The sequence below is a fragment of the Schistocerca gregaria genome, unplaced genomic scaffold (genome assembly GCF_023897955.1).
Source record: "Schistocerca gregaria isolate iqSchGreg1 unplaced genomic scaffold, iqSchGreg1.2 ptg000001l___fragment_3, whole genome shotgun sequence".
In the NCBI taxonomy this organism is placed as follows: Eukaryota; Metazoa; Arthropoda; class Insecta; order Orthoptera; family Acrididae; genus Schistocerca; species Schistocerca gregaria.
The window spans coordinates 6,924,856-6,944,770 of record NW_026061699.1 but is presented as its reverse complement, the minus strand read 5'-3'; positions in this window follow the sequence as shown (position 1 = coordinate 6,944,770).

Genomic DNA, 19,915 nt, shown 5'->3' with positions numbered 1-19,915 from the left:
TTCTGTAATCTGTGGACTATCAGAGTGTTGATGAAACACAGAAATTGCATCGGGATTGAATATAACAGTCACCATGCGCACTTTCCTCCACGGGAGGTATGTCTCAAACAGTCTACGCTTTGATCGTTCCCTGGAAGACCAGTAGTAGTTACCGATGCACATCTGGAGGCATTCTGTAATCTGTGGACTGTCAGAGTGTTGATGAAACCCAGAAAATGCATCGGGATTGAATACAATATTCACCATGCGCACTTTCCTCAATGGGAGTAAGGTCTCAAAGAGTTTACGCGTTGTTTGTTCCCTGGAAGAACAGTAGCAGTTTCCGAGGCACATCTGGAGGCGTTCTGTAATCTGTGGACTATCAGAGTGTTGATGAAACACAGAAATTGCATCGGGATTGAATACAACAGTCACCATGCGCACTTTTCGCCATGCCAGTAATGTCTCAAACAGTCTACGATTTGGGCGTTCCCTGGAAGAACAGTAGTAGTTACCGATGCACATCTGGAGGCATTCTGTAATCTGTGGACAGTCAGAGTGTTGATGAAACACAGAAAATGCATCGGGATTGAATACAATATTCACCATGCGCACTTTCCTCTATGGGAGTAAGGTCTCAAAGAGCTTAGGCTTTGTTTGTTCCCTGGAAGACCAGTAGCAGTTTCCGAGGCACATCTGGAGGCGTTCTGTAATCTGTGGACTATCAGAGTGTTGAAGAAACACAGAAATTGCTTCGGGATTGAATACAACAGTCACCATGCGCACTTTCCTCCATGGGAGTAATGTCTCAAAGAGTTTACGCTTTGATCGTTCCCTGCAAGACCAGTAGTAGTTACCGATGCACATCTGAAGTCATTCTGTAATCTGTGGACTATCAGACTGTTGGTGAAACACAGAAAATGCAACGGGATTGAATACAAGAATCACCATGCGCAGTTTCCTCCATGGGAGTAATGTCTCAAAGAGATTACGCTTTGATCGTTCCCTGGAAGACCAGTAGCAGTTTCCGATGCACATCTGGAGGCATTCTGTAATCTGTGGACTATCAGGGTGTTGATGAAACACAGAAATTGCATCGGGATTGAATACAACAGTCACCATGCGCACTTTCCTCGACGGGAGGTACGTCTCAAACAGTCTACGCTTTGATCGTTCCCTGGAAGACCAGTAGTAGTTACCGATGCACATCTGGAGGCATTCTGTAATCTGTGGACTGTCAGAGTGTTGATGAAACACAGAAAATGCATCGGGATTGAATACAATATTCACCATGCAGACTTTCCTCCATGGTAGTAAGGTCTCAAAGAGTTTACGCCTTGTTTGTTCCCTGAATGACCAGTAGCAGTTTCCGAGGCACATCTGGAGGCGTTCTGTAATCTGTGGACTATCAGAGTGTTGAAGAAACACAGAAATTGCATCGGGATTGAATACAACAGTCACCATGCGCACTTTCCTCCATGGGAGTAATGTCTCAAAGAGTTTACGCTTTGATCGTTCCCTGCAAGACCAGTAGTAGTTACCGATGCACATCTGGAGTCATTCTGTAATCTGTGGACTATCAGACTGTTGGTGAAACACAGAAAATGCAACGGGATTGAATACAAGAATCACCATGCGCAGTTTCCTCCATGGGAGTAATGTCTCAGAGAGATTACGCTTTGATCGTTCCCTGGAAGACCAGTAGCAGTTTCCGATGCACATCTGGAGGCATTCTGTAATCTGTGGACTATCAGGGTGTTGATGAAACACAGAAATTGCATCGGGATTGAATACAACAGTCACCATGCGCACTTTCCTCGACGGGAGGTATGTCTCAAACAGTCTACGCTTTGATCGTTCCCTGGAAGACCAGTAGTAGTTACCGATGCACATCTGGAGGCATTCTGTAATCTGTGGACTGTCAGAGTGTTGATGAAACACAGAAAATGCATCGGGATTGAATACAATATTCACCATGCAGACTTTCCTCCATGGTAGTAAGGTCTCAAAGAGTTTACGCCTTGTTTGTGCCCTGGATGACCAGTAGCAGTTTCCGAGGCACATCTGGAGGCGTTCTGTAATCTGTGGACTATCAGAGTGTTGAAGAAACACAGAAATTGCATCGGGATTGTATACAACAGTCACCATGCGCACTTTCCGCCATGGGAGTAATGTCTAAAACAATCTACGCTTTGATCGTTCCTTGGAAAACTAGTAGTAGTTTCCGATGCACATCTGGATTCCTTCTGTAATATGTGGACCTTCAAAGTGTGGATGGAAACACAGAAATTGCCTCGGGATTGAATACAACAGTCACTGTGCGCACTTTCCTCCATGGGAGTAAATCTGAAACAGTCTACGCTTTGATCGTTCCCTGGAAGACCAGTAGTAGTTTCCGATGCACATCTGGATTAATTCTGTAATCTTTGGACCTTCAAAGTGTGGATTAAAACACAGAAATTGCCTCGGGATTGAATACAACAGTCACCATGCGCACTTTCCTCCGTGGGAGTAATCCTCAAAGGGTCTACGCTTTAATCTATCCCTGGAAGACCAGTAGTAGTGTCCGATACACTTCTGGAGGCTTTCTGTAATCTGTGGACCATCAGAGTGTTCGTAAAACACAGAAAATGCATCGGGATTGAATACAACAGTCACCATGCGCACATTCCTCAATGGGAGTAATGTCTCAAACAGACTACGCTTTGATCGTTGCCTGGAAGACCAGTAGTAGTTACCGATGCACATCTGGAGGCATTCTGTAATCTGTGGACTATCAGACTGTTGATGAAACACAGAAAATGCTTCGGGATTGAATACAAGAATCACCATGCGCACTTTCCTCCATGGGAGTAATGTCTCAAAGAGTTTACGCTTTGATCGTTCCCTGGAAGACCAGTATCAGTTTCCGACGCACATCCGGAGGCATTCTGTAATCTGTGGACTTTCAGAGTGTTGATGAAACACAGAAATTGCATCGGGATTGAATACAACAGTCACAATGCACACTTTCCTCCATGTGAGTAATGTGTCAAACAGTCTACGCTTTGATCGTTCCCTGGAAGCCCTGTAGCAGTTAACGATGCACATCTGGATCAATTCTGTAATCTGTGGAGCTTCAAAGTGTGGATTGAAACACAGAAATTGCATCGGTATTGAATACAACAGTCATCATGCGCACTTTCTTCCACGGGAGGTATGTCTCAAACAGTCTACGCTTTGAACGTTCCCTGGAAGACCAGTAGTAGTTTCCGATGCACGTCTGGTGGCATTCTGTAGTCTGTGGACTATCGGAGTGTTGATGAAACATAGAAATTGCATCGGGATTGAATACAACAGTCACCATGCGCACTTTCCTCCATGCGAGTAATCCTCAAACAGTCTACGCTTTGATCGTTCCCTGGAAGACCAGTAGTAGTTTCCGATGCACAGCTGGATTAATTCTGTAACCTATGGACCTTCAAAGTGTGGATTGAAACATAGACATTGCCTGGGGATTGAATACAACACTCACCATGCACACTTGCCTCCATGGCCGTAATGTCTCTAACAGTGTACAGTTTGATCATTCCCTGGAAGACCAGTAGTAGTTTTCGATGCACATCTGGATTCCTTCTGTAATCTGTGGACCTTCAAAGTGTGGATGGAAACACAGAAATTGCCTCGGGATTGAATACAACAGTCACCATGCGCACTTTCCTCCATGGGAGTAAATCTGAAACAGTCTACGCTTTGATCGTTCCCTGGAAGACCAGTAGCAGTTTCCGATGCACATCTGGATTAATTCTGTAATCTGTGGACCTTCAAAGTGTGGATTAAAACACAGAAATGGCCTCGGGATTGAATACAACAGTCACCATGCGCACTTTCCTCCATGGGAGTAATCCTCAAAGAGTCTACGCTTTAATCTATCCCTGGAAGACCAGTAGTAGTTTACGATGCACACCTGGAGGCATTCTGTAATCTGCGGACTATCAGAGAGTTGATGAAACACAGAAACTGCATCGGGAGTGAATACAACAGTCACCATGCGCACTTTCCTCCATGCGAGTAATGTCTCAAACAGTCTACGCTTTGATCGTTCCTGGCAGACCAGTAGTAGTTTCCGATGCACATCTGGCTGCATTCTGTAATCTGTGGACTATCAGAGTGTTGATGAAACACCGAAATTGCATCGGGATTGAATACAACAGTCACCATGCGCACTTTCCTCCATGGGAGTAATTTTCAAACAGTCTACGCTTTGATCGTTCCCTGGAAGACCAGTAGTAGTTTCCGATGCACATCTGGATTCCTTCTGTAATCTGTGGACCTTCAAAGTGTAGATTGAACACAGAAATTTCCTCGGGATTGAATACAACAGTCACCATGCGCACTTTACTCCATGGGAGTAATGTCTCAAACAGTCTACGCTTTGGTCGTTCCCTGGAAGACCAGTAGTAGTTACCGATGCACATCTGGAGGCATTCTGTAATCAGTGGACTGTCAGAGTGTTGATGAAACACAGAAAATGCATCGGGATTGAATACAATATTCACCATGCGCACTTCCCTCCATGGGAGTAAGGTCTCAAAGAGTTTACACTTTGTTTGTTCCCTGGAAGACCAGTAGCAGTTTCCGAGGCACATCTGGAGGCATTCTGTAATCTGTGGACTATCAGAGTGTTGAAGAAACACAGAATTTGCATCGGGATTGAATACAACAGTCACCATGCGCACTTTCCTCCATGCGAGTAATGTCTCAAACAGTCTACGCTTTGATCGTTCCCTGGAAGTCCAGCAGCAGTTTCCGATGCACATCTGGAAGCATTCTGCAATCTGTGGATTATCAGGGTGTTCATGAAACACAGAAATTGCATCAGGATTGAATACAACTGTCACCATGCGCACTTTTCTCCATGGGAGTAATTCAAAAAACAGTCTACGATTTGATCGTTCCCTGGAAGACCAGTAGAAGTTTCCGATGCACATCTGGTGCCATTATGTAATCTGTGGACTATTAGAGTGTTGATGAAACACAGAAATTAAGTCGGGATTGAATACAACAGTGACCATCCGAACTTTCCTCCACGGGAGGTATGTCTCAAACAGTCTACGCTTTGATCGTTCCCTGGAAGACCAGTAGTAGTTACCGATGCACATCTGGTGGCATTCTGTAATCTGTTGACTATCAGAGTGTTGATGAAACACAGAAATTTCATCGCGATTGAATACAACAGTCACCATGCGCACTTTATTCCATAAGAGTAATGTCTCAAACAGTCTACGCCTTGATCGTTCCCTGGAAGACCAGTAGTAGTTTCCGATGCACATCTGGAGGCATTCTGTAATCTGTAAACTATCAGACTGTTGATGAAACACAGAAAATGCATCGGGATTGAATACAACAATCACCATGCGCACTTTCCTCCATGGGAGTAATGTCTCAAAGAGTTTACGCTTGGATCGTTCCCTGGAAAACCAGTAGCAGTTTCCGATGCACATCTGGAGGCATTCTGTAATCTGTGGACTATCAGAGTGTTGATGAAACACAGAAATTGCATCGCGATTGAATACAAGTCACCATGCGCACTTTCCTCCATGGGAGTAATGTCTCAAAGAGTCTACGCTTTGATCGTTCCCTGCAAGACCAGTAGTAGTTACCGATGCACATCTGGAGTCATTCTGTAATCTGTGGACTATCAGACTGTTGATGAAACACAGAAAATGCAACGGGGTTGAATACAAGAATCACCATGCGCAGTTTCCTCCATATGAGTAATGTCTCAAAGAGTTTACGCTTTGATCGTTCCCTGGAAGACCAGTAGCAGTTTCCGATGCACATCTGGAGGCATTCTGTAATCTGTGGACTATCAGAGTGTTGATGAAACACAGAAATTGCATCGGGATTGAATATAACAGTCACCATGCGCACTTTCCTCCACGGGAGGTATGTCTCAAACAGTCTACGCTTTGATCGTTCCCTGGAAGACCAGTAGTAGTTACCGATGCACATCTGGAGGCATTCTGTAATCTGTGGACTGTCAGAGTTTTGATGAAACCCAGAAAATGCATCGGGATTGAATACAATATTCACCATGCGCACTTTCCTCAATGGGAGTAAGGTCTCAAAGAGTTTACGAATTGTTTGTTCCCTGGAAGAACAGTAGCAGTTTCCGAGGCACATCTGGAGGCGTTCTGTAATCTGTGGACTATCAGAGTGTTGAAGAAACACAGAAATTGCATCGGGATTGAATACAACAGTCACCATGCGCACTTTCCTCCATGGGAGTAATGTCTCAAACAATCTACGCTTTGATCGTTCCCTGGAAAACCAGTAGTAGTGTCCGATACACATCTGGAGGCTTTCTGTAATCTGTGGACCATCAGAGTGTTCATAAAACACAGAAAATGCATCGGGATTGAATACAACAGTCACCATGCGCACATTCCTCAATGGGAGTAATGTCTCAAAGAGTTTACGATTTGATCGTGCCCTGGAAGACCAGTAGCAGTTTCCGATGCACATCTGGAGGCATTCTGTAATCTGTGGACTATCAGAGTGTTGATGAAACACAGAAATTGCATCGGGATTGAATACAACAGTCACCATGCGCACTTTTCTCCATGCCAGTAATGTCTCAAACAGTCTACGATTTGGGCGTTCCCTGGAAGAACAGTAGTAGTTACCGATGCACATCTGGAGGCATTCTCTAATCTGTGGACAGTCAGAGTGTTGATGAAACACAGAAAATGCATCGGGATTGAATACAATATTCACCATGCGCACTTTCCTCTATGGGAGTAAGGTCTCAAAGAGTTTACGCTTTGTTTGTTCCCTGGAAGGCCAGTAGCAGTTTCCGAGGCACATCTGGAGGCGTTCTGTAATCTGTGGACTATCAGAGTGTTGAAGAAACACAGAAATTGCATCGTGATTGAATACAACAGTCACCATGCGCACTTTCCTCCATGGGAGTAATGTCTCAAACAGTCTACGCTTTGATCGTTCCCTGGAAGACCACTAGCAGTTTCCGATGCACATCTGGAGGCATTCTGTAATCTGTGGACTATCAGACTGTTGATGAAACACAGAAATTGCATCGGGATTGAATACAACAGTCACCATGCGCACTTTTCTCCATGCCAGTAATGTCTCAAACAGTCTACGCTTTGATCGTTCCTGGAAGACCAGTAGTAGTTTCCGATGCACATCTGGCGGCATTCTGTAATCTGTGGACTATCAGAGTGTTGATGAAACACCGAAATTGCATCGGGATTGAATACAACAGTCACCATGCCCAATTTCCTCCATGGGAGTAATGTCTCAAACAGTCTACGCTTTGATCGTTCCCTGGAAGACCAGTAGTAGTTACCGATGCACATCAGGAGGCATTCTGTAATCTGTAAACTATCAGACTGTTGATGAAACACGGAAAATGCATGGGGATTGAATACAACAATCACCATGCGCACTTTCCTCCATGGGAGTTATGTCTCATAGAGTTTACGCTTTGATCGTTCCCTGGAAGACCAGTAGCAGTTTCCGATGCACATCTGGAGGCATTCTGTAATCTGTGGACTATCAGAGTGTTGTTGATACACAGAAATAGCATCGGGATTGAATACAACAGTCACCATGCGCACTTTCCTCCACGGGAGGTATGTCTCAAACAGTCTACGCTTTGATCTTTCCCTGGAAGACCAGTAGTAGATTCCGATGCACATCTGTTGGCATTCTGTAATCTGTGGAGTATCAGAGTGTTGATGAAACACAGAAATTGCATCGTGATTGAATACAACAGTCACCATGCGCACTTTGCTCCATGCGAGTAATGTCTCTAACAGTCTACGCTTTAATCGTTCCCTTGAAGACCAGTAGTAGTTTCCGATGCACATCTGGAGGCATTCTGTTATCTGTGGACTATCAGAGTGTTGATGAAACACAGAAATTGCATCGGGATTGAATACAACAGTCACCATGCGCACATTCCTCCATGGGAGCAATTCTCAGTCTACGCTTTGATCATTCCCTGGAAGAACAGTTGTAGTTTCCGATGCACATCTGGAGGCATTCTGTAATCTGTTGACTATCAGAGTGTTGATGAAACACAGAAATTGCATCGGGATTGAATACAACAGTCACCATGCGCACTTTCCTCCATTTGAGTTATGTCTCAAACAGTATACGCCTTGATCGTTCCCTGGAAGTCCAGTAGTAGTTTCCGATGCACATCTGGAGGCATTCTGTAACCTGTGGACTATCAGACTGTTGATGAAACACAGAAATTGCATCGGGATTGAATACAACAGTCACCATGCGCACTTTCCTCCATGGGAGTAATGTCTCAAAGAGTTTACGCTTTGATCGTTCCCTGGAAGACCAGTAGCAGTTTCCGATTCACATTTGGAGGCATTCTGTAATCTGTGGACTGTCAGAGTGTTGATGAAACATAGAAAATGCATCGGGATTGAATACAATATTCACCATGCGCACTTTCCTCTATGGGAGTAAGGTCTCAAAGAGTTTACGCTTTGTTTGTTCCCTGGAAGACCAGTAGCAGTTTCCGATGCACATCTGGAGGCATTCTGTAATCTGTGGACTATCAGAGTGTTGATGAAACACAGAAATTGCATCGGGATTGAATACAACAGCCACATGCGCACTTTTCTCCATGCCAGTAATGTCTCAAACAGTCTACGCTTTGATCGTTCCTGGAAGACCAGTAGTAGTTTCCGATGCACATCTGGCGGCATTCTGTAATCTGTGGACTATCAGAGTGTTGATGAAACACCGAAATTGCATCGGGATTGAATACAACAGTCACCATGCGCAATTTCCTCAATGGGAGTAATGTCTCAAACAGTCTACGCTTCGATCGTTCCCTGGAAGACCAGTAGTAGTTACCGATGCACATCAGGAGACATTCTGTAATCTGTAAACTATCAGACTGTTGATGAAACACAGAAAATGCATGGGGATTGAATACAACAATCACCATGCGCACTTTCCTCCATGGGAGTTATGTCTCGTAGAGTTTACGCTTTGATCGTTCCCTGGAAGACCAGTAGCAGTTTCCGATGCACATCTGGAGGCATTCTGTAATCTGTGGACTATCAGAGTGTTGATGAAACACAGAAATAGCATCGGGATTGAATACAACAGTCACCATGCGCACTTTCCTCCACGGGAGGTATGTCTCAAACAGTCTACGCTTTGATCTTTCCCTGGAAGACCAGTAGTAGATTCCGATGCACATCTGTTGGCATTCAGTAATCTGTGGAGTATCAGAGTGTTGATGAAACACAGAAATTGCATCGTGATTGAATACAACAGTCACCATGAGCACTTTGCTCCATGCGAGTAATGTCTCTAACAGTCTACGCTTTAATCGTTCCCTTGAAGACCAGTAGTAGTTTCCGATGCACATCTGGTGGCTTTCTGTTATCTGTGGACTATCAGAGTGTTGATGAAACACAGAAATTGCATCGCGATTGAATACAACAGTCACCATGCGCACATTCCTCCATGGGAGCAATTCTCGGTCTACGCTTTGATCATTCCCTGGAAGAACAGTTGTAGTTTCCGATGCACATCTGGAGGCATTCTGTAATCTGTTGACTATCAGAGTGTTGATGAAACACAGAAATTGCATCGGGATTGAATACAACAGTCACCATGCGCACTTTCCTCCATTTGAGTAATGTCTCAAACAGTCTACGCCTTGATCGTTCCCTGGAAGTCCAGTAGTAGTTTCCGATGCACATCTGGAGGCATTCTGTAACCTGTGGACTATCAGACTGTTGATGAAACACAGAAATTGCATCGGGATTGAAAACAACAGTCACCATGCGCAATCTTCTCCATGGGAGTAATGTCTCAAAGAGTTTACGCTTTGATCGTTCCCTGGATGACCAGTAGCAGTTTCCGATCCACATTTGGAGGCATTCTGTAATCTGTGGACTATCAGAGTGTTGATGAAACACAGAAATTGCATCGGGATTGAATACAACAGTCACCATGCGCACTTTCCTCCACGGGAGGTATGTCTCAAACAGTCTACGCTTTGATCGTTCCCTGGAAGACCAGTAGTAGATTCCGATGCACATCTGTTGGCATTCTGTAATCCTTGGAGTATCAGACTGTTGATGGAACATAGAAATTGCATCGTGATTGAATACAACAGTCACCATGCGCACTTTCCTCCATGGGAGTAATGTCTCAAACAGTCTACGCTTTGATCGTTCCCTTTAAGACCAGTAATAGTTTCCGATGCACATCTGGATTCCTTCTGTAATCTGTGGACCATCGAAGTGTGGATGGAAACACAGAAATTGCCTCGTGATTGAATACAACAGTCACCATGCGCACGTTCCTCCATGGGAGTAAATCTGAAACAGTCTACGCTTTGATCGTTCCCTGGAAGACCATTAGTAGTTTCCGATGCACGTCTGGTTGCATTCTGTAATCTGTGGACTATCAGAGTGTTGATGAAACACAGAAATTGCATCGGGATTGAATACAACAGTCACCATGCGCACTTTCCTCCATGGGAGTAATGTCTCAAACAGTCTACGCTTTGATCGTACCCTGGAAGACCAGTAGCAGTTTCCGATGCACATCTGGAGGCATTCTGTAATCTGTGGACTATCAGAGTGTTGATGAAACACAGAAATTGCATCGGGATTGAATACAACAGTCACCATGCGCACTTTTCTCCATGCCAGTAATGTCTCAAACAGTCTACGCTTTGATCGTTCCTGGAAGACCAGTAGTAGTTTCCGATGCACATCTGGCGGCATTCTGTAATCTGTGGACTATCAGAGTGTTGATGAAACACCTAAATTGCATCGGGATTGAATACAACAGTCACCAGGCGTAATTTCCTCCATGGGAGTAATGTCTCAAACAGTCTACGCTTTGATCGTTCCCTGGAAGACCAGTAGTAGTTACCGATGCACATCAGGAGGCATTCTGTAATCTGTAAACTATCAGACTGTTGATGAAACACAGAAAATGCATGGGGATTGAATACAACAATCACCATGCGCACTTTCCTCCATGGGAGTTATGTCTCATAGAGTTTACGCTTTGATCGTTCCCTGGAAGACCAGTAGCAGTTTCCGATGCACATCTGGAGGCATTCTGTAATCTGTGGACTATCAGAGTGTTGATGATACACAGAAATAGCATCGGGATTGAATACAACAGTCACCATGCGCACTTTCCTCCACGGGAGGTATGTCTCAAACAGTCTACGCTTTGATCTTTCCCTGGAAGACCAGTAGTAGTTTCCGATGCACATCTGTTGGCATTCTGTAATCTGTGGAGTATTAGAGTGTTGATGAAACACAGATATTGCATCGTGATTGAATACAACAGTCACCATGCGCACTTTGCTCCACGCGAGTAATGTCTCAAAGAGTTTACGCTTTGATCGTTCCCTGGAAGACCAGTAGCAGTTTCCGATCCACATTTGGAGGCATTCTGTAATCTGTGGACTGTCAGAGTGTTGATATAACATAGAAAATGCATCGGGATTGAATACAATATTCACCATGCGCACGTTCCTCTATGGGAGTAAGGTCTCAAAGAGTTTACGCTTTGTTTGTTCCCTGGAAGGCCAGTAGCAGTTTCCGATGCACATCTGGAGGCATTCTGTAATCTGTGGACTATCAGAGTGTTGATGAAACACAGAAATTGCATCGGGATTGAATACAACAGTCACCATGCGCACTTTTCTCCATGCCAGTAATGTCTCAAACAGTCTACGCTTTGATCGTTCCTGGAAGACCAGTAGTAGTTTCCGATGCACATCTGGCGGCATTCTGTAATCTGTGGACTATCAGAGTGTTGATGAAACACCGAAATTGCATCGGGATTGAATACAACAGTCACCATGCGCAATTTCCTCCATGGGAGTAATGTCTCAAACAGTCTACGCTTTGATCGTTCCCTGGAAGACCAATAGTAGTTACCGATGCACATCAGGAGGCATTCTGTAATCTGTAAACTATCAGACTGTTGATGAAACACAGAAAATGCATGGGGATTGAATACAACAATCACCATGCGCACTTTTCTCCATGCCAGTAATGTCTCAAACAGTCTACGCTTTGATCGTTCCTGGAAGACCAGTAGTAGTTTCCGATGCACATCTGGCGGCATTCTGTAATCTGTGGACTATCAGAGTGTTGATGAAACACCGAAATTGCATCGGGATTGAATACAACAGTCACCATGCGCAATTTCCACAATGGGAGTAATGTCTCAAACAGTCTACGCTTCGATCGTTCCCTGGAAGACCAGTAGTAGTTACCGATGCACATCAGGAGGCATTCTGTAACCTGTAAACTATCAGACTGTTGATGAAACACAGAAAATGCATGGGGATTGAATACAACAATCACCATGCGCACTTTCCTCCATGGGAGTTATGTCTCATAGAGTTTACGCTTTGATCGTTCCCTGGAAGACCAGTAGCAGTTTCCGATGCACATCCGGAGGCATTCTGTAATCTGTGGACTATCAGAGTGTTGATGAAACACAGAAATAGCATCGGGATTGAGTACAACAGTCACCATGCGCACTTTCCTACACGGGAGGTATGTCTCAAACAGTCTACGCTTTGATCTTTCCCTGGAAGACCAGTAGTAGATTCCGATGCACATCTGTTGGCATTCAGTAATCTGTGGAATATCAGAGTGTTGATGAAACACAGAAATTGCATCGTGATTGAATACAACAGTCACCATGCGCACTTTGCTCCATGCGAGTAATGTCTCTAACAGTCTACGCTTTAATCGTTCCCTTGAAGACCAGTAGTAGTTTCCGATGCACATCTGGTGGCATTCTGTTATCTGTGGACTATCAGAGTGTTGATGAAACAAAGAAATTGCATCGCGATTGAATACAATAGTCACCATGCGCACATTCCTCCATGGGAGCAATTCTCAGTCTACGCTTTGATCATTCCCTAGAAGAACAGTTGTAGTTTCCGATGCACATCTGGAGGCATTCTGTAATCTGTTGACTATCAGAGTGTTGATGAAACACAGAAATTGCGTCGGGATTGAATACAACAGTCACCATGCGAACTTTCCTCCATTTGAGTAATGTCTCAACAGTCTACGACTTGATCGTTCCCTGGAAGTCCAGTAGTAGTTTCCGATGCACATCTGGAGGCATTCTGTAACCTGTGGACTATCAGACTGTTGATGAAACACAGAAATTGCATCGGGATTGAATACAACAGTCACCATGCGCACTCTCCTCCATGGGAGTAATGTCTCAAAGAGTTGACGCTTTGATCGTTCCCTGGAAGACCAGTAGCAGTTTCCGATCCACATTTGGAGGCATTCTGTAATCTGTGGACTATCAGAGTGTTGATGAAACACAGAAATTGCATCGGGATTGAATACAACAGTCACCATGCGCACTTTCGTCCACGGGAGGTATGTCTCAAACAGTCTACGCTTTGATCGTTCCCTGGAAGACCAGTAGTAGATTCCGATGCACATCTGTTGGCATTCTGTAATCTGTGGAGTATCAGACTGTTGATGGAACACAGAAATTGCATCGTGATTGAATACAACAGTCACCATGCGCACTTTCCTCCATGGGAGTAATGTCTCAAACAGTCTACGCTTTGATCGTTCCCTTTAAGACCAGTAGTAGTTTCCGATGCACATCTGGATTCCTTCTGTAATCTGTGGACCATCGAAGTGTGGATGGAAACACAGATATTGCCTCGTGATTGAATACAACAGTCACCATGCGCACGTTCCTCCATGGGAGTAAATCTGAAACAGTCTACGCTTTGATCGTTCCCTGGAAGACCAGTAGTAGTTTCCGATGCACGTCTGGTTGCATTCTGTAATCTGTGGACTACCAGAGTGTTGATGAAACACAGAAATTGCATCGGGATTGAATACAACAGTCACTATGCGCACTTTCCTCCATGGGAGTAATCCTCAAACAGTCTACGCTTTAATCGTTCCCTGGAAGACCAGTAGTAGTTTCCGATGCACATCTGGATTCCTTCTGTAATCTGTGGACCTTCGAAGTGTGGATGGAAGCACAGAAATTGCCTCGGGATTGAATACAACAGTCACCATGCGCACATTCCTCCATGGGAGTAATTCTCAGTCTACGCTTTGATCATTCCCTGGAAGAACAGTTGTAGTTTCCGATGCACATCTGGAGGCATTCTGTAATCTGTTGACTATCAGAGTGTTGATGAAACACAGAAATTGCATCGGGATTGAATACAACAGTCACCATGCGCACTTTCCTCCATGGGATTAATGTCTCTAAGCGTTTACGCTTTGATCGTTCCCTGGAAGACCAGTAGCAGTTTCCGATCCACATTTGGAGGCATTCTGTAATCTGTGGACTATCAAAGTGTTGATGAAACACAGAAACTTCATCGGGATTGAATACAACAATCACCATGCCCACTTTCCTCCTTGGGAGTAATGTCTACGCTTTGATCGTTCCCTGGAAGACCAGTAGTAGTTTCCGATGCACGTCTGGTGGCATTCTGTAATCTGTGGACTATCAGAGTGTTGATGAAACACAGAAATTGCATCGGGATTGAATACAACAGTCACCATGCGCACTTTCCTCCATGTGAGTAATCCTCAAACAATCTACGCTTTAATCGTTCCCTGGAAGTCCAGTAGTAGTTTCCGATGCACGTTTGGAGTCTTTCTGTAATCTGTGGACCTTCAAAGTGTTGATGAAAGACAGTAATTGTCTCGGGATTCAATACAACAGTCACCATGCGCACTTTCCTCCAATGCGAGAAATGTCTTCTACAGTCTACGCTTTGATCGTTCCCTGGAAGACCAGTAGTAGTTTCCGATGCACGTATGGTGGTATTCTGTAACCTGTGGACTATTAGAGTGTTGATGAAACACAGAAATTTCATCGAGGTTGAATACAACAGTCACCATGCGCACTTTCCTCCATGGGAGTAATCCTCAAACAGTCTACGCTTTAATCATTCCCTGGAAGACGAGTAGTAGTTTCCGATGCATGTCTGGAGGCTTTCTGTAATCTGTGGACCTTCAAAGTGTAGATGAAACAGAGTAATTGTCTCGGGATTGAATACAACAGTCACCATGTGCACTTTCCTCCATGGGAGTAATGTCTCAAACAGTCTACGCTTTGATCGTTACCAGGAAGGCCAGTAGTAGGTTCCGATGCACATCTGGAGGCATTCTGTATTCTGTGGGCTATCAGAGTGTTGATGAAACACAGAAAATGCATCGGAATTGAATACAACATTCACCATGAGCACTTTCCTCCTTGGGAGTAATGTCTCAAAGATTTTACGCTTTCATCGTTCCCTGGATGACCAGTAGCAATTTCCGATGCACATCTGGAGGCATTCTGTAATCTGTGGATTATTAGAGTGTTGATGAAACACAGAAATTGGAGCGGGATTGAATACAACAGACATCATGGGCACTTTCCTCCATGGGAGTATTTCTCAAACAGTTTACGCTTTGATCGTTCCCTGGAAGACCAGTAGTAGTTTCCGATGCACATCTGGAGATATTCTGTAATCTGTGTTGATGAAACACAGAAATTGCATCGGGATTGAATACAACAGTTACCATGCGCACTTTCCTCCATGGGAGTAAATCTGAAACAGTCTACGCTTTGATCGTTCCGTGGAAGACCAGTAGTAGTTTCCGATGCACATCTGGATTAATTCTGTAATCTGTGGACCTTCAAAGAGTGGATTAAAACACAGAAATTGCCTCGGGATTGAATACAACAGTCACGATGTGCACTTTCCTCCATGGGAGTAATCCTCAAAGAGTCTACGCTTTAATCTATCCCTGGAAGACCAGTAGTAGTTCCGATGCACATCTAGAGGCTTTCTGTAACCTGTGGACTATCAGAGTGTTCATTAAACACAGAAATTGCATCGGGATTGAATACAACAGTCACCATGCGCACTTTCCTCAATGGGAGTAATGTCTCAAAGAGTTTACGCTTTGATCGTGCCCTGGAAGACCAGTAGCAGTTTCCGATGCACATCTGGAGGCATTCTGTAATCTGTGGACTATCAGAGTGTTGATGAAACACAGAAACTTCATCGGGATTGAATACAGCAGTCACCATGCGCACTTTCCTCCATGCGAGTAATGTCTCAAACAGTCTACGCTTTGATCGTTGGTGGCAGACCAGTAGTAGTTTCCGATGCACATCTGGCTGCATTCTGTAATCTGTGGACTATCAGAGTGTTGATGAAACACCGAAATTGCATCGGGATTGAATACAACAGTCACCATTCGCAATTTCCTCCGTGGGAGTAATTCTCAAACAGACTACGCTTTGATCGTTCCCTGGAAGACCAGTAGTAGTTTCCGATGCACATCTGGATTCCTGCTGTAATCTGTGGACCTTCAGAGTGTGGACTGAAACACAGAAATTGCCAAGGGATTGAATACAACAGTCACCATGCGCACATTCCTCCATGGGAGTAATGTCTCAAACATTCTACGCTTTCATCGTTCCCTGGAAGACGAATAGAAGTTACCGATGCACATCTGGATGCATTCTGTAATCTGTGGACTATCACAGTGTTGATGAAACACAGAAAAATGCATCGGGATTGAACACAACAGTCACCATGCGCACTTTCCTCCATGGGAGTAATGTCTCAAAGAGTTTACGCTTTGATCGTTCCCAGGAAGACCAGTAGCAGTTTCCAATGCACATCTGGAGGCATTCTGTAATCTGTGGACTATCAGAGAGTTGGTGAAACACAGAAATTGCATCAGGATTGAATACAACAATCAACATGCGCCCTTTCCTCCATGGGAATAATTCTCAAACAGTCTACGCTTTGATCGTTCCCTGGAAGACCAGAAGTAGTTTCCGATGCACATCTGGTGCCATTCTGTAACCTGTGGACTATCAGAGTGTTGATGAAACACAGAAATTGCATCGGGATTGAATACAACAGTCACCATGCTCACTTTCCTCCACAGGAGGTATGTCTCAAACAGTCTACGCTTTGATCGTTCCCTGGAAGACCAGTAGTAGTTTCCGATGCACATATGGTGACATTCTGTAATCTATGGAGTATCAGAGTGTTGATGAAACACAGAAATTCCATCGGGATTGAGTACAACAGTCACCATGCGCACTTTCCTGAATGGGAGTAATGTCTCAAACAGTCTACGATTTGATCGTTCCCTGGAAGACCAGTAGTAGTTTCCGATGCACATCTGGTGGCATTCTGTAATCTGTGGACCATCAGAGTGTTGATGAAACACTAAAATTGCATCGGGATTGAATACAACATTCACCATGCGCACTTTCCTCCATAAGAGTAATGGCTCAAACAGTCTACGCTTTGATCGTTCCATGGAAGTCCAGTAGTATTTTCCGATGCACATCTGGAGGCATTCTGTAACCTGTGGACTATCAGAGTGTTGATGAAACACAGAAATTGCATCGGGATTGAATACAACTGTCACCATGCTCACTTTCCTCCACGGGAGGTATGTCTCAAACAGTCTACGCTTTGATCGTTTCCTGGAAGACCAGTAGTATTTTCCGATGCACATCTGCAGGCATTCTGTAATCTGTATACTATCAGAGTTTTGATGAAACACAGAAATTGCATCGGGATTGAATACAACAATCAATGTGCGCACTTTCCTCCATGGGAGTAATGTCTCAAACAGTCTACGCTTTGATCGTTCCCTGGAAGACCAGTAGTAGTTTCTGATGCACATCTGGATTCCTTCTGTAATCTGTGGACCTTCAAAGTGTGGATGGAAACACAGAAATTGCCTCGGGATTGAATACAACAGACACCATGCGCACTTTCCTCCATGCGAGTAATGTCTCAAACAGTTTACGCTTTGATCGTTCCCTGGAAGACAAGTAGTAGTTTCCGATGCACATCTGGAGGTATTCTGTAATCTGTGTTGATGAAACACAGAAATTGCATCGGGATTGAATACAACAGTCACCATGCGCACTTTCCTTCATGGGAGTAATTCTCAAACAGTCTACGATTTGATCGTTCCCTGGAAGACCGGTAGTAGTTTCCGATGCACATCTTTATTAATTCTGTAATCTGTGGAACTTCAAAGTGTGGATTAAAACACAGAAATTGCCCAGGGATTGAATACAACAGTCACCATGCGCAATTTCCTCCATGGGAGGAAGCCTCAAAGAGTCTACGCTTTAATAGTTCCCTGGAAGACCAGTAGTAGTTTCCAATGCACATCTGGAGGCTTTCTGTAATATGTTGACCTTCAAAGTGTTGATGAATCACAGTAATTGTCTCGGGATTGAATGGCACAGTCACCATGCGCACTTTCCTACGTGGAAGTAATTCTCAAAGAGTCTACGTCTTGATCGCTCCCTGGAAGACCAGTAGAAGTTTCCGATGCACATCTGGTGCCATTCTGTAATCGGTGGTCTATCAGAGTGTTGATGAAACACTGAAATTGCATCGGGATTGAATACAACAGTCACCATGCTCACTTTCCTCCACGGTAGTAATGTCTCAAACAGTCTAAGATTTGATCGTTCCCTGGAAGACCAGTAGTAGTTTCCGATGATCGTCTGGAGGCATTCTGCAATCTGTGGAATATCAGAGTGTTGATGAAACACAGAAATTGAATCGGGATTGAATAATACATTCACCATGCCCACTTTCCTCCGTGGGAGTAATGTCTCAAACAGTATACGCTTTGATCGTTCCCTGGAAGAAAAGTAGTAGTTACCGATGCACATCTGGAGATATTCTGTAATCTGTGTTGATGAAACACAGAAATTGCATCGGGATTGAATACAACAGTCACCATGCGCATTTTCCTCAATGGGAGTAATTCTCAAACAGTCTACGCTTTGATCGTTCCCTGGAAGACCAGTAGTAGTCACCGATGCACATCTGGAGGCATTCTGTAATCTGTGACCTATCAGAGTGTTGATGAAACACAGAAAATGCATCGGGATTGAATACAACAGTCACCATGCGCACCTTCCTCCATGGGAGTAATGTCTCAAAGATTTTACGCTTTGATCGTTCCCTGGAAGACCATTAGCAGTTTCCGATGCACATCTGGAGGCATTCTGTAATCTGTGGAATATCAGAGTGTTGATGAAACACAGAAATTGAATCGGGATTTATTACAACAGTCACCATGCGCACTTTCCTGCATGGGAGTAATGTTTCCAACAGTCTACGCTTTGATCGTTCCCTGGAAGACCAGTAGTAGTTTCCGATGAACATCTGGTGGCATTCTGTAATCTGTGGACTATCAGAGTGTTGATGAAACACTAAAATTGCATCGGGATTGAATACATCATTCACCATGCGCACATTCCTCCATAAGAGTAATGTCTCAAACAGTCTACGCTTTGATAGTTCCCTGGAAGTCCAGTAGTAGTTTCCGATGCACATCTGGAGGCATTCTGTAACCTGTGGACTATCAGAGTGTTGATGAAACACAGAAATTGCATCGGGATTGAATACAACTGTCACCATGCTCACTTTCCTCCACGGGAGGTATGTCTCAAACAGTCTACGCTTTGATCGTTTCCTGGAAGACCAGTAGTATTTTCCGATGCACATCTGCAGGCATTCTGTAATCTGTGGACTATCAGAGTTTTGATGAAACACAGAAATTGCATCGGGATTGAATACAACAATCAATGTGCGCACTTTCCTCCATGGGAGTAATGTCTCAAACAGTCTACGCATTGATCGTTCCCTGGGAGACCAGTAGTAGTTTCCGATGAACGTCTGGAGGCATTCTGTAATCTGTGGACTATCAGAGTGTTGATGAAACACAGAAATTGCATCGGGATTGAATACAACAGTTACCATGCGCACTTTCCTCCATGGGAGTAATTCTCAAACAGTCTACGCTTTGATCGTTCCCTGGAAGACCAGTAGTAGTTTCCGATGCACATCTGG